Genomic DNA, 15,402 nt, shown 5'->3' on the forward strand with positions numbered 1-15,402 from the left:
AAGGGCCTGTTCTGTGCTGTATTGTTCTATGTTCTATGTTCTTCATTTTGGAAAGGGCAATAGGAGAACAGAACATTATTTAATTGAAGAAAAACTGCAAAAAAGCTGCAACACAAAAGGACTTGGGGGTACTTGTGCATGAAACACAAAAAGCTAACATACAGGTGCAGCACATAATCAGGAATGCTAATGGAAATGTTGGCTCTTATCTCATGAGTTTGGGGTTAAGAGAAGGGAAGTCTTACTGAAACTACACAAGGTGCTGGTTAGGCCACAGCTGGAATACTGTGAGCAGTTTTGCTCCCCTTAATTAAGATAAGATATAATTTCATTGGAAGCAGTTCAGAGAAGGTTCACTAGGATGATTCTTGGTATTGAGGATATGAGCTAAATAGTTTGGGACTCTACTCACAGGAGTTCAGTGGAATGAGAAGTGATCTAATACAAACATGTAGGATTCTTAAGGGGCTTGACAGGGCAAATAATGGGAGGATGTTTCCCTTCATGGGAGACTCTAGGACCAGTGTGCATAGTTTCAGATTAAAGGAGCCCAATGTGAGATAGAGATGAGGAGAAATTCTCTCTCTCAGAGGCTTAAGTGCCTTTGGAATTCCTTGTCACAGAGACCTGTGGGTGCAGAGTCCTTATGTATATATAAGGCTTAATTAGATGGATTCTTATTCAATTGGGGAATCAAGGCCATGATGTGGAGGTGTTGGTGTTGGACAGAAGGCAGAAGCCACATGATACCAGGTTATAGTCCAGCATGTTTCTTTGAAAACACAAGCTTTCAGAGCACTGCTCCTTTGTCAGGTGAACCTGAGCAATCAAGGGTTATGGGGAAAGGGCAAGCAAGTGGCCGTGAGGAATGATGAATCAGTCATGTTCCTATTGACTGGTGGATCAGGCTCTCAGGACTGAATGGCCTACTCCTGTTCCTATTTCTTATGGTTTCAGCAGATGGTGAAATTTAAATTCAAGAAAAATGTGACCATTGTCAAGTGACCTTAAAGAACATTTGGTTCACTCATATTGTCTACAGTCATAGTCTGACCCATATTACTCCAGTGCAACCAACCAATGTGGAGCTTCCCAGCAATTATGAGGCCATGCAGCTCAGAGGGAATGTTGCTGGCTGTTATGTCCATAAACTAAATAAACAAATAAAAAGCATGTGTATCTATCTTTTCTTGATATGTGTAAGCAGTCTTTTTGCTAGGTTTAGTCTATGTCCATTTACAACCCCACCTGATAGTTATGTCAGGCAGCATGCAAGAAGTTGTCTGAATATTCTATCTGTGAAAGTATGGTCTCCCCATCTAATATAGGAACATAGGAACAGGAGTAAATCAGTCAAACCTATCTATATCTTAACTCCATCCACCTATCTTGAAAGAAAGATTACATTTATCCATCAGCTTTCATGACCACAAAAAATCTTGAAGAATGGCATCTAAACGGGAGTGGTGAGATGGTGATATAGCAGTAGCATTAATGTTCTAAAAATCCAGAGAGGCCCAGGGCATTGTTCTGAGAATATGGGTTCAAATTCCACCCTGGCAGTTGGTGAAATTTAAATTCTATTGTTGAAATCTGGAATTTAAAGCTAGTCTCAGTAACAGTGACCATTAAGCCATCATTAACTGCTGAAAAATCCCATTCAGTTTCGCAATGCTCTTTAAGGACAGATATCTGCCCTCATTGTCTTGTCTGGTTTACAAGTGACTCCAGGTCTTTAGCAATGTGGTTGACCATTAAGTGCCCTGTGAAATAGTTTAGGGATGGGCAAAAAATGCTGCCCTTGTCCTTGCCACCTAGGAAAGAACAAAGAAATAAGAGTTCATGTAGTATGCTTTATGCTACAGCAGGGATGGCATTTTGCCTTGTTTCAATGTAACTGCATAGGAGTTGTAATTCATTTGTGTCTCAAGCCCAAATCAGCTGCAATTCGTAATGCTATTTCTCTTGAGTAAAAGCAAGTCTTCAAAATGCCAGCAGTTTATTGATAGGTTTTTGAAATAATATTCTGAAAAGTGTCACACCATGATGACTCATCAAAGTGCCTCATACAATTGCCTTTTAATTTCAAAGTGATGAATACCACGCCAGCATCCAATGCCTAAAGGATAACTCAAAGTTAATAAGCTGATATTTCACTCACTAACCTAAGATCAGTACTCCTTCATACTTTCATAGGGAATTTTTATTTTTGTTATTTATTCTTGGTATTTGGTCATGTTGACTGACCATGCAATTATTGCCTGTCCCTAATTGCCCTAGAGAAGGTGCTGATGAGATGCTTTTTGTAATGTTGCTGATCTTTGGATGTAAGGACACACAGTCATGTTAGAAAGAGAATTCCAGAATTTTGACCCATCAGCTGTTTTATGATAGATCAGAATCCCAAAGTAATATGAGCACTTCTTTTAACTTTCAAATTGCAAGTTATGTTTCTTTTTTACCGTCTGCTATTGACTAAAAATATCATTGCAGATGTAAATTCAGTACTGTCTAGCAAAGTCATGTTTGGATTACATGAAGGAATTGACTATCTCTCATCCCCCACCAAACCTCTCAGCAGAAAACAACCTCTTGCAGACATTCTTTGTCTCTTACCCTGTCAGGAGTATACAAAAATAGATTAAAGCCTGTTTCCAATTATGCTGGTGATGCAGGTGTGCTTGTGAACTGAGGTACATATGTACTAGCCTGGGCTTGAGCTTGAGTATACTGTAATGGTCATAGTTGAAGAAACCTTTACTAGTCATTCCTGTATGACAGGTAAAATTGACATTGTGGTATTAGAGGCCATCAAGCTAGTAAACCATTTAAAAGGAAATTGCATAACAGAAGAGTTCTCTTGCTCTGAGTGCTGGCAGCCAACCACAGTTAACAGAAACAGGTTACAGATTTCACATACGAACATAATTCAAGAACATAAGAACTTGAGGGAGCAGGAGACAATTCAGGCAGTTGAGCCCAGTCATTTGATAGGATCATAGCTGATCTTATCTCAGCCTCAACTCCACTCTCCAATCTGCTTTTCACAACCTTTCAACCCATTACTAATTAAAAATCTATCTCCTCCTCAAATTTACTCAGTGTCCCAGCATCCACCACGCTCTGAGGTAGCGAATTTCATATCACCTGCAAAAGCTAAGAATCCCAAAATCAACAGTTCAACTCTCAAAGTTCCACCATTTACTCTTCAAATATTGCCCAAAAATTCTGAATACATTTTAAGTGTATTTCAGACACATATAGAAAAGTTCTTGATCAGTAAAAAGATGAAGGGTTATGGGAGAAGGCAGGAAAATGGGGTTTAGAAACATATCAATCGTGATCAAATGGTAGAACTGGCCTGATGTGCTGAATAGCCTAATTCTGTTCCTGCATCTTATGGTCAATGAAGTTTATTGACATACATAAGGTCTTAATGAGACTTGACATGGTTGATGCTGAAGTGATCTTTCCCCTTGTTGGAGAAACTAGAATTAGATGAAATAGTTTACAATGGATAAATGTAAATTTAAGACAGAGATGTAAATCTTTTACTCTTAGATGATGATGAGTAGACAGAGTGTGGTGGAGCTGGAGTCATTGAATATTTTTTAGTCAGAGGGTGATAGCTTATTTATTTATAATAAGTTTTCTAATCAACTCATTCAGTGTTGTTATTACACACTTCTGGATGAGATCGGACATGAACTCAAACTTCCTTAGCAGTTTGGATCAGTCTTGGTGAGCTGAAAGAAGACAGAGTAGTGGTTGATGGGAAATGTTCATCCTGGAGCTCAGTTACTAGTGGTGTACCACAAGGATCTGTTTTTGGGCCACTGCTGTGGGTCATTTTTACAAATAACCTAGATGAGGGCATAGAAGGATGGATTAGTAAATATGAGGAAGATACTAAGGTTGGTGGAGTTGTGGATAGTGCTGATGGATGTTGCAGGTTGCAGAGAGACATAGATAAGCTGTAGAGCTGGGCTGAGAGGTGGCAAATGGAGTTTAATGTGGAAAAGTGTGAGGTGATTCAATTTGGAAGGAGTAACAGGAATAAAGAGTACTGGACTAATAGTAAGATTCTTGGTAGTGTAGATGATCAGAGAGATCTCGGTGTCCATGTACATAGATCCCTGAAAGTTGCTACTGAGGTTGATAGGGTTGTTAAGAAGGCATACAATGTGTTAGCTTTCATAGGTAGAGGGATTGAGTTTTGGAGCGATGAGGTCATGCTGCAGTTGTACAAAGCTCTGGTGTGGCCACAGTTGGAGTATTGTGTACAATTCTGGTCACCACATTTTAGGAAGCATGTGGAAGCTTTGAAAAGGGTTCAGAGGAGATTTACTAGAATGTTGCCTGGTATGGAGGGAAGGCCTTATGAGGAAATGCTGAGGGACTTGAAGATGTTTTCATTAGAGAGAAGAAGTTTGAGAGGTGACTTAATTGAGACATACAAGATCATCAGAGGGTGGACAGATAGATAGGGTGGAGCTGAAAATGTGTTGCTGGAAAAGCGCAGCAGGTCAGGCAGCATCCAGGGAACAGGAGAATCAACGTTTCGGGCATAAGCCCTTCTTCAGGAATGTGTTTGGAGTAAGAATTCATCTTTCTTTGACAGGGTTATGGATTTTGCCCCATGGAGTCACTGAGACACTCATGGGTTTGGGGCTAATTAATCTCAGTAATCCATTGGAGAATGTACAAGTCCTTTTAAGTTATGTTTCGTGTGGCTATACATATTAGCAATCACACAAATAGACAAATTAGAAGCAGACATTGGCCAGTCTGTTCAGCCTGCTCCATTATTGAGTAAGATAATGGATGATCTGATTGTATCCTCAATTTCACTTTCCTTTCTACTCCCAATATCCTTTGACTCCTGTGTCATAGCAGTAGTATCTCTTTCTCTGATCCAGGAACATATAACATGACAGCGCAGTACAGGCCCCTCGGCCCTCAATGTTGCACCAACCTGTGGAACCAATCTGAAACCAAACCAAACTATCCCACGCTATTCCATTTTTATCCATATGTCTATCCAATGACCTTTTAATTGCCCTTAAAGTTGGTGAGTCTACTATTGTTGCAGGCAGTGTCTCTGAGTAAAGAAAATACCTCTGACATCTGTCCTATATCTTTCACCCCTCAATTTAAAGCTATGTCTTCTCGTGTTAGCCATCACCATCCAAGGAAAAAGACTCTCACTGTCCACCCTATCTATCTGGAGGAGAAAGTGAGGGCTGCAGATGCTGGAGATCAGAGCTGAAAATGTGTTGCTGGAAAAGCGCAGCAGGTCAGGCAGCATCCAGGGAACAGGAGAATCGTATAGCCACACGAAACATAACTTAAAAGGACTTGTACATTCTCCAATGGATTACTGAGATTAATTAGCCCCAAACCCATGAGTGTCTCAGTGACTCCATGGGGCAAAATCCATAACCCTGTCGAAGAAAGATGAATTCTTACTCCAAACACAGCCATTCCTACAGTCAGGCAGCCCAGATTGCTGCCATCCATTCCACAGCAAATCTGAAGCTGTACACTGGAGGACCAAAGCTGCAGGCATTTGACCTCGAAGGCCATCTACCATCTCCCCCAATGAGAATCAGCAATCTTCTATTTGTCATGCTGCCACCACTGGAGTGGCACTAGGTCATGCAAAGAAACCTGCAAAATAGGCGCTAAGGGAAGGCACAAGATAAGTCAGTACTGCTTATCAGAAGCATTGTTAGACAAAGTTAGCAAGGGATGTTCTTTTCAGTTTTTTTTTGGTGTTTTTGTTTTGGCCAAGATGCTGTTGAATAGCAATAGTAATTACATGAAAAAGTGAGGAATTGTAGAACAATGAAGATGAGGCATTAGATCTCAGGGGAATCACGGTTTGAATGTCCTCTCTTACATATAACTCAAATTCCCCTCTGTGTGGAGAAGAGTAATTCAATGCTATTCTGCACAGACCAGCCAATTAAATCTGGAGAGTGGGCTCACTCTCCAATTAGGAATGATGGGCAGAATCTGGAGGGGTTTCACCTTGAATTCAGCAGCAAGATATCATGATAGGAAAGTGATGGAGAGTGGGTTTCAGAATAAGCACATGCCTCCAAACCTCTTGAAAGTTTACCAGTAGCTAAACCAGTCGCTGTTCACAAATTGGAAACTCCCAGTTGACTTCCATTAACAGGGCTTAATAAACCACTAATCACTTTAATTGGCTAGCACCTTTCTAGGCCCTCTCCCACTCCTATTTCTACCCCCCCCCCCTCCCCACTTGCCCCACCAACACTACCATCAGTGGTTAGCAAAAACTACCATGTTTACATTAGTTGTGGACACAGACTGCAACAATCAGTATATTAGATTTTTCTCAAGAAATTGTGTCCAACAATATTTGCAGTATATGATTGTACCCATTCAAGACATGCAAGAAATGAATTGCTCAATATATCACCTCTTCTCCCCACTGCCCTCAGCCTAATAGAACCTGCAGATGGATTGTCTGTACTAGAACATTCATGACAGTTCAATGTAAAGTGACAAGCTAAGATTTTTGTATAGCTATGCAAAGTTTACACACTACTCCTCATGTCAATCTTTGTTCTCATCAGCAGCTCTCATGCTTGGAAGGTAAATGCTTACAGTTCTTTCCATACATACTGCCATGACCTGACTATGACACATTGTTGGAAGATGAGATATTGGTAAAACAGCATGATCAATATGCATGCAGATAATACTTCAATCTTGAACTAGGACAAAGCATACAATTTCAAGATAGAAACATATTGTATCTTTCCTGAACATATGTCATTGTTTCTAACCTCAGTTATATGACATTGTAATGAGCAAGGTTCAAGTTCTACAAAGAAATAAATGGTATATACAAACTGCATAATGTTAACCAGCTGTCAAACAGGATGATGAATCTGATACTGAAGATATCATGGCAGACAACAATATATCTAAAACATATCATACACACCCATCCACAATGACTGACAGCATATAGTACAGTGAATCTACTTCATCAAAACTAATTGGTCATGTCATATATCTACCAAGGTATTGTCTAAATATATGGAGATCACACATTTATTTCCATCCTTGTACATATTTTCTGTTAAGAGTATCTATTTGAGAAGGGAAAATGGGTAATTTTATATCATGGTTTAAATGCCATGGCAGACAGGCAATATACATTGAAGACATTAAACATGCACTGTCTGGTATAAAAAGTCCTCACTTTCAGTCTGGTCGGCATGGACGAAGGGTCTGTTTCCATGTTGTGCATCGCTATGACTCTATGACACTCTTGGTGTAATGGAGTCAGTTATTTTATATATATATATTGCACAATATCATCAGTAAACACCCACAGAACCCAGACTATATTTTAGTCTGATTTATCATAATAGTCTAAATTATCTAAATATTTAGAGCTGTTAATAAAATTCAAAACATACATTTTGAGGATAACCCAAATCTATTATGTTACTATGTGGTACATTACATAAGCAAACATACAGAACAGCAGTCAGACAATACCAAACTGTCTGTAATGTTTGATTGAATTACCTACTATAACTGCTGGTCTATAATTTCTAGTCAACACTCTTGATTTTTATCCATGATGTCAGAGACAAGTTGATACTATCACAGAAGTAATGTTAACAAAATTAAATTCACAATGTATGTATAACATTCTACAGCATGTTTTTTTTTCCCTATAACCTTCTCAGACTTCAAATTAATTCAACCATCTCTTTCTTCCCCTGACTCGGTTATGTGAACAGCTGCTTAATAATGATGTTGGAAGAGCAAAATCAGCTGAGACAACTGATGGGAATGCTTTCTGAAGTTAATTATGTTTGCATTTCCTTCTCCCTCAGTGTTCATTACCTTTAAATGGAGGTGCACAGTGGCAGAAGTAATTACCAGGTAGGTCGATGCAAGTGCCTCTGTTTTCACAGGGGTCAGAGGCACAGTCATCTATGTCTACTTCATATTGTGTTCCTTAAAGTGCAGGGAGAGGAGTGGCATAGAGAGAGAGGAATTGTCAGTCAGAACAGAGGAAATGAATTGTCAATTATGAGTCTTTTTTTGTGCATGCAGCAAATATCCCAAAGCATTTGTGATGTGAGGTAGGTCTGAATCAGTCAAAACAGGAACCTACATAAATTACTGCCAGCATGGATTTATTTTACCATCACATACACCATCATATCTGCTCTCTGAATCACTAAACATGTACTAGTCTTTCCAAGGGTGAATGTGATTTGGAGACCTATTTGGATGCTGCAGAACTTAGCTTTGGGGTTAGACTGACAGGTAGTACTTCAGTGTTCAATTCTGGCCATAATTTGAGATGTGAAAGAAGTATGGAGGATTGGGAGTAAATCACAGGCAGGTAAAGGGATGACAGCTGAAGCAGAAAATATCACTGACAAGAAAAATAAAATTAAACTCACCAGTGAAACCAGCCAAGCAGATGTATACACAACCATTAATGAGGTCGATGCATGTTGAGATAGAGAGATGACTGACATTCATTCTTGTTGATTTCACAGTGGATACCTGCAGTGCAAAGAAGGAAAGAAATATTTCATTAATTCCCAGTCCATCTAATTATGAACAAACATGTCAACAGCAATAACACTGAGGACGCCTCAGCCATTATCCCAATTGTTAGCTTCCTGTTTGTAGCATCACACCTTTGCTGATTTGCTCTTTATAATGTGCCACTTTGAAAAGTTATTTTGTTGCAGGCAATTGTAACTTGCAAATACACACAACATTTATTGGCCAAACCACTACTACATTGATTCATATGGTGTATGGCAATCAATTTCCTGATCATTTTACTTTAGTATAGTGGAGTAGAATGAAAATGGTATTGAGATGCAACAAAATGCATTAGGGATTACTTTAGGAGAACTTTCTTCTCTTACAACTTGGAACAGAATCAATGAACTCTTCCGAAGATGAAAATTGAACTTTGCACGGATTCAAAGTTTGTTCTCATAGAAAGGGGAAGCTTAATTGCAGTCATGTGCTGGTTAAGAAATTAAACTAAATTCAAGTTGTATGCCAATGTTATTATATTTGTCACTATACACAGTCAGATAATATTATACCTTTCTAACAACTGCCTTAACTTGAAGAAATCTGTGCACATAAAAGCCATTACATCAACCTTACAGGGTTATGATTACCAATTGCATTGCAGAATAGACTGCAATCAGTGAAGATAGATGACTGCATCTCCTTCACAATAACCCTCAACACTGGAGCCCCTCTCAAGGATGTGTTCACAGCCCCCTACTGTACTCTCTGTACAACCATGACTGTGAAACCAAATTCTGAATGAACACCATCTACAAATTTGCTGATGACACCACTGCAGTAGGACGGTTATCAAATAACAATGAGTCAAAACACAGAAAGGAGATAGAGGGCTTGTTGTGTGCAATGATAACAACCTCTCTCTCTCAGTGTCAGCAAAATAACAGAACTGATCATTGACTTCAGAAAGAAAGGAGAAGAAGATGCCCCCACCTATGTCAACAGAGCGGAGGTTGAGAGGGTTGAGAGCATCATGTTTCTCGGAGTGACGATAATTGACAATCTGTCCTCGACTTCCCATGTAGATGTGACAGTCAAGAAGGCAGCTTCTGAAATTTGGCATGTCCATAAGGACCTTATCAACTTCTACAGATGTACCTTAGAAAACATACTACTGAGGTGCATAACAACCTGGTACGGAAATTGCTCTGCTCAGGACCGTAAGAAACTATGGAAGATTGTGTGCACAGCCCAGACCATCACAGAAGCCAAACTTTCCATCCATGTACTCTATTTACACTTCTCATTGCCACAGAAAGTCTATCAACAACATCAAAGACCGCTCCTACCCTATGGAATGCTCTCCTACAACATCTTCCATCAGGCAGAAGATATAGAAGCTTGAGCACACACACACACACCAACAGGTTCAAGACCAGCTTCCCCTGCCATTATTAGACGATGAATGGACTATCTAACTTCAAATAATGGCGATCTTGTTCATTTTGATCTTGCTTCGTGACCTCCTGTACAGTGTAATCATTATGCCTCACTCTAAGTACTCTGTGATCTATATATCCTTGCTTACTACAATTGGCCTGTATTGCTCACAAACAAAGCTTTTCACTGTATTTAGGTACATGCGACTACAATAAATCAAATCAAATGAGAATAGGTGCTTAGAATGATCATATCTCAAAAGTATTATACTCCACTTGGATGAATAAAAATCTTTTCTTTAGCTTCAACCATTTTAATGTTCTCCTGGATTTACTGTTGCTGTAAACCTGAATTAATCTATAAATCTGCTTCCATTAGCTTTAACTCATGTGAAATCATGTTTGCCCACCACGCATACACTCTCAAACCAATTGGCACCTGGCAACACCACAATTTTAAAATTTTACCTATGCTTCAATTCTCCACATGCCATCCTATCTCTATAACCTCTTTGATCTCCGCAGCCCTCTTGAGAACTCTGAAATCCTTCAAATCTAGCCTCAGGTTCATCTCCAGTTTTAATCACTTCTCCCTTAGGACAGTGTCTTCATTTGCTGAAGCACTAAACTCTGGAATTCCCTCCTTAAGTTTTTTTATCATGGTACCTCTCTTCCTACATTTTACAGAGTTCCTTAATGTCAACTTTTACTTTAATGTCACCAAGGTGTTCTTACTTTATAGTTAAAGGGAAAATACAGTAGATGCAGAGACAATGAAGGTACTTTGTTGCTAATGGAGAGATCAAAATAAATTGTTGAAGAGATATGTTGAAGAAATATCAATTGTTTGAGTAACTGTCTTGTACCTGAGCATGGATTATTATCTCAACATTCATAGTTTAGTTCAATATTCAGATAGCAATAATCACCCATTTATTCTACCACTAATATAAAGAGCATTAATACTTTAAAATATCATTAATATCCATATCAAGACCATAGAGGCAATAAGGACTAGTCAGCACATTTGCTTTTTTTTTAGATTACATTACAGTGTGGAAACAGGCCCTTCGGCCCAACAAGTCCACACCGACCCGCTGAAGCACAACCCACCCATACCCCTACATTTACCCCTTACCTAACACTATGGACAATTTAGCATGGCCAATTCACCTGACCTGCACATCTTTGGACTATGGGAGGAAACCGGAGCACCCGGAGGAAACCCACGCAGACACGGGGAGAACGTGCAAACTCCACACAGTGAGTCGCCTGAGGCGGGAATTGAACCCGGGTCTCTGGCACTGTGAGGTAACAGTGCTAACCACTGTGCCACCGTGCCGCCCTTTATGGGAACCATGTAGGGAACACAACTTCCTTGGCTCTTCGGATGGCTTTTGATATTGTCCTGTATCAGATGCTTTTGAAGACAAAATGACAAGAAAGTTCGATGAAATTAGCAGGGTGGATTGAAAATGGAATTTAATTTATATAGGCAGCTCCATAATTCACAACTTACGGTCCAACAGATTATTCTGGCACAGTAATTAATTATCTGAACACTCTCAGTTGATGCTCAAGCAAAGCTGGCAGCAAATCTTCTCACGCCAACACAAGTAAAATTGGCAAGAACACTATGTAGAGAACAATCAGTGTGCTAGTTATTGCTGTATAGGTATATCTATGATTAAAAGCTGGAAAATCAGATGGAGCAGTCTGATGATGTATAAACTAATGAAAATGATGGTCAATTGAACCTCACAACAACTGGCTTTTTTATCATGCTTGGACATTGAGTGGTGGTGAAGTGATTAGCTATCCAGAATCAGAGGTAAGCTTACTCCTGCCTTTTTTGACATTGATCAATGCAACCTTGACTAAAAGTGACTGAAGGCAAGAAGCCACCCAATTTTGTTTGCTAGGACTCCATAATGAACTGCAGTCCTCCTACTGCAAACCCAGGCACAAGCTCATTAGAACAAGGTCTTCTGAGGTTGTCAGCATTCATCACTACCTAGGGAAAAAAACATTTTTAAAAAATAGGAACATTTGGGAGGGCTTGCGTCTAATTCAGCTTTCATCCTTTTCACAGTTTCTTAGAGATTGTGAGATTTCTGCAGATATGATTTAACATTTTCACAGGAACTAGATAAATTTGCTGCTTGGGACATTGCAGTTTTCTTAAATATTATGCAAATTCATTGCAGAGAACAAATTGATTGTGAAAAAATGCTGTGAAAAGCAAACTTGACTCATAGTTTCAAATATTTTTTGCAGAAAATAATGGCTTGCTCTTGTGGAAGAGGGGCTTATCTCATGATATACCCTGTTGAACCTTGTGTATAGGGAATATTTGCCCTGAAACTGCTGGAAATGTGAGCTGACAACTTTGTAATGTTAGTTGATAATAGTGTCATAAGGGCTGAGACATCTAGGTTCTCAATGAATAATGAAACTAATAGTTTATCTCCTTAGCTTATGAGCTTCAAGGATTGAGAAGGAAACAGAGAAAGAGTGGAATGGACACTGAATGAATTTGACTCAAATTAGGTCGAGAAAGGGAGATAAACTGGGGTGGAAAACAACTTTGAGAGAGAAAGTGAGAGAGAAATTTATGAAAAGGAAAAGAAAGTTCTTAAAAAAAACCTATCCATTTTCATATTTTAACTTAGCTCTCCAGGCCAAAAATATGTATTATCATGTCATAAGTGATTACCATTTTGTCACTGACGCTATTTCTTATGAGCCCTAACTGTATGGTAAGTTTAATGGACAACTAATGTGTAGATTCAACAAGTTCTTAAAAATAATTTCTTAACATTGCTGGAGAAAAGCAATTTCTGCAGATTCACAACTTTCGTCCTGAACTTTCTGGATAAGTTTTACATTAGTAAAGACTCTGTCATTTGCTACAACATAAGGAAAGTGTGCTGATTCTCAAACCCCACTGCTCCTGATGCCCTACAAAAGCTAACGATTTAATCAAAGTATAGAAAGTCACTAATTTAAGAGTCTGATGGAATCAGGCTCACAGAAAACAATGTTTTCTGGTTCCTATACTTAACAAGAAATACTGGTTTGCTACAAATAGATAAGTAGTAGCCATGGGTGAACAAAACTATAAATTATCGACATGTTTGGAATTCTAAAATCCCTTTAAAACTTTTACACATACACCTGCTGACAGACACAGACAAACAAAAACTGTCTGAGTGGAGGGAATAAAACTGAGAAACACAGTTCAATAGCATCAGTCCACAGGGTGCAATGATATATTCCTATTGATTTTCAAGACCATCTGTTCTTCAATTCCCTTTTCTAGTTTATTTCACATTTTTACAAGAGGCACAGGGCCATTATTTCACTAATTATAAAGTATCTTAGATCTGGGTAAAAGGCAACAGCATACAACAACTGATAGGATAAATAATTGGTTTTCTTCAGGTTTCAAGTATTTTTGCTGCAGATCTTCCAGCAAGTTGGTGGCTTCTCCTTCTATTTGTAAACCTCCAAGCTATTCATCTGTCCAAAATCCAAATCAGAAAGCTGTCATCAGGCTGATGACTTTCATCATTCACACTGGTCATAGTTGCACAAAGCAATCAGCTATATGTTGCTGGCTGAAATCTCACTTTTTACACATACCCTGGTGCCAAAAAAATCTTCCCTCTCCTCCACCAGTGTTTGCATTGCAACTCACAATGAGTTTCTGTTTTCAAGCATGCAGCAATTCCTTCTTTAATCTTTGGTTTTAAAAAATGATTTTCCTATTTTAGTCCATGTACAAATATTTTTTAAAAATATTGACATATTCATGTCCATTATTTTTCCAAGAGGATTTTGTTTATGGTGTGTAAAATGCAACAATTCATTACAAGGGCTTACTGGTTGTTTGAGCACTCTCCATACTGTACCCTCAGCAATATACTTACTTTATTATTCAATTTGATTTATTGACACATTTACCTGTTGGTAGTCAACTTGATGGATGGGTGATAACAATGGTGTTAAAGATGCTCATTTATATGAGTGTATGATTGGTTCAGAAACTTTAAGTGAGTAAGGCTGGTGTGTTGCTAAGCATTAATATCTTAATATTGCTGTTACCATTACTTCACCATTAGCTTTATGAATTCTCTGAACACGTCACCATAAAAATGTATTTTTCTTACTCACCTCACCCTATTTACAACTAACCCTACATGGCCTCTGTGCTTCCTACCCATATACTCGGTGCACCTCATGACCTATTCTCCACCTGCACCAACACTAACCGCAGTGTCAATCGCTTCCACCTTCCAAATGCTGTGTTTGGTCATCCAGAAGAAATGATCCACAATAGGAATGAACAAGCTAAGATAAATGATGAGGTACCTGACATTTCTTCTCCTGCCTAACGAGAAGAGGATCTTGGCCTTTGCCGGTGAGGTTGGAACTAGTCTCATGGGAGACGAAAGATCAATATCACAGCAACACATAAGGATTCATTGCCTGTTGCTATGCTGTTCTCCCATTAATTCTGTTATGAATGCATTCTTAAAATGAAATTCAACCATTTGTGCCATATTCTCTTTTTGTGTCACATAAGTAAGGACATAAGTACAAAGAGGTGGAGTAGGCAATTCAATCCCTTGATACTTCGCAATTTGGTGCAATCATTGCTGATTTCATTTCGGCCTCAACTCCACCTTCCTGCTCACTCTCGATTACCCTTCAACCCTTTATAAATTGAAAATCTATCTCCTCTTTAAAATTATTCAATGTCCCAGCATCCTCTGTAATCTGGGATTCCATAGGTTCATGACCCTTTGAAAGAAGTAATTTCTCCTCATCTCTGATTAAACCTGCTACCCCTTATCCTGAAATTATGACCTCTCATTCTGGATTTCCCCACAAGAAACATCTTTTCTACATCTACTTTATCAGTTTCCTTCAGCATCTTATATGCCTCGAGTAGATCTCTAATTCTTCTATTCTCCAGAGAGTATAGGCCTAACCTGCTCATTCTTGCTTCATAAGACAAACCACTCATCTCTGGAATTAATTTAGTGAACCTCATCTGAAGTGCCTCCAATGAAATTGCATCCCTCCTTAAATAAGGGGACCAAAATTGGACTTCATATTCCAGGTGCAGTTTCACTAATGCCTTGTATACTTGCAACAGCTCTTCCCTACTTTTATACTACGTTCCTTTAGCAATGAATGCAAAAATTCCATATATCTATCTTATTACCTTCTGAATCAACATACCAGTTTTTTTATGATTCAGGCCAGAGGATACCCAGATTTCTCTGCAAGGAACTAAAGTTTCTTTCTATTTCGATAATAAGTTACCTTTTTATTCCTGTGATCAAAATAATGGCCCTGATAAAATGTCTGATGGCCAATCTAAGGCTGAAGA

At 38.8% G+C, this 15,402-nt stretch overlaps 1 protein-coding gene across 2 annotated transcripts in view; it reads right to left on the reverse strand.

Annotated features, from left to right (window-relative positions):
- The window catches only part of LOC122548634 (protein eyes shut homolog), a 163,230-nt gene that overhangs the window by 52,200 nt on the left and 95,628 nt on the right, over positions 1–15,402 (reverse strand). For both annotated transcript variants that reach the window (XR_006311281.1, XR_006311282.1), the window contains exon 3: positions 8,469–8,574. The gene's annotated coding sequence lies outside the window, so the exon portion shown is untranslated. The remainder of the gene's footprint in view (positions 1–8,468; positions 8,575–15,402) is intronic.

The sequence above is a fragment of the Chiloscyllium plagiosum genome, chromosome 3 (genome assembly GCF_004010195.1).
Source record: "Chiloscyllium plagiosum isolate BGI_BamShark_2017 chromosome 3, ASM401019v2, whole genome shotgun sequence".
Classification (NCBI taxonomy): domain Eukaryota; kingdom Metazoa; phylum Chordata; class Chondrichthyes; order Orectolobiformes; family Hemiscylliidae; genus Chiloscyllium; species Chiloscyllium plagiosum.